Source organism: Triticum aestivum, chromosome 2B (assembly GCF_018294505.1).
Source record: "Triticum aestivum cultivar Chinese Spring chromosome 2B, IWGSC CS RefSeq v2.1, whole genome shotgun sequence".
Taxonomy (NCBI): Eukaryota; Viridiplantae; Streptophyta; class Magnoliopsida; order Poales; family Poaceae; genus Triticum; species Triticum aestivum.
This window is the reverse complement of record NC_057798.1, coordinates 36,822,129-36,822,693: the sequence shown is the minus strand read 5'-3', so window position 1 is coordinate 36,822,693 and position 565 is coordinate 36,822,129.

Sequence of the window (565 nt, the reverse complement as noted above, 5' to 3'; positions counted from 1 at the left end):
GGACATGGGTCGGCTGGACGTCGTCGCGGACGGGTCGACGGCGAGGATGCGGGCCGGGCATCGTCGAGAACAAATACTAGCTATATGCCCGCAAAAAGTAACATTTTTTTAATGATTGGATTTTGATAACTAAAATTTCTAACATTTCTACTATTTCAAAAATCTATATACTATTTCATACTAATTAAGCATCTAACACTAAAAACAGAAAACACAACTTCTATACATCCATTAAAAAACTGAAAAACAACATTATATAAAAAATTTCCATACTAATTAAACACTAATTATATCCATCTAACATGCATTCATACATATATAATAGTGAAAAAATAATAATCTAAATAATCTAAACTAATTAAACATACAAAATACGTATATACTAATATATACATGCATTAATTCATACATGTGTGTGTGTGTGTGTTCATCATGCTTGTGTGTGTGCGTGTGTGTATGTGCTCGGAGAGGGGCGGCGCCCATGGTGGCCCCCGGGGGCAAGGGAGAGGGGTTAGAGGGGGAGAGCTCACAGCGGGGCGACGGCGACGGCGAGGCGACGGTCGGG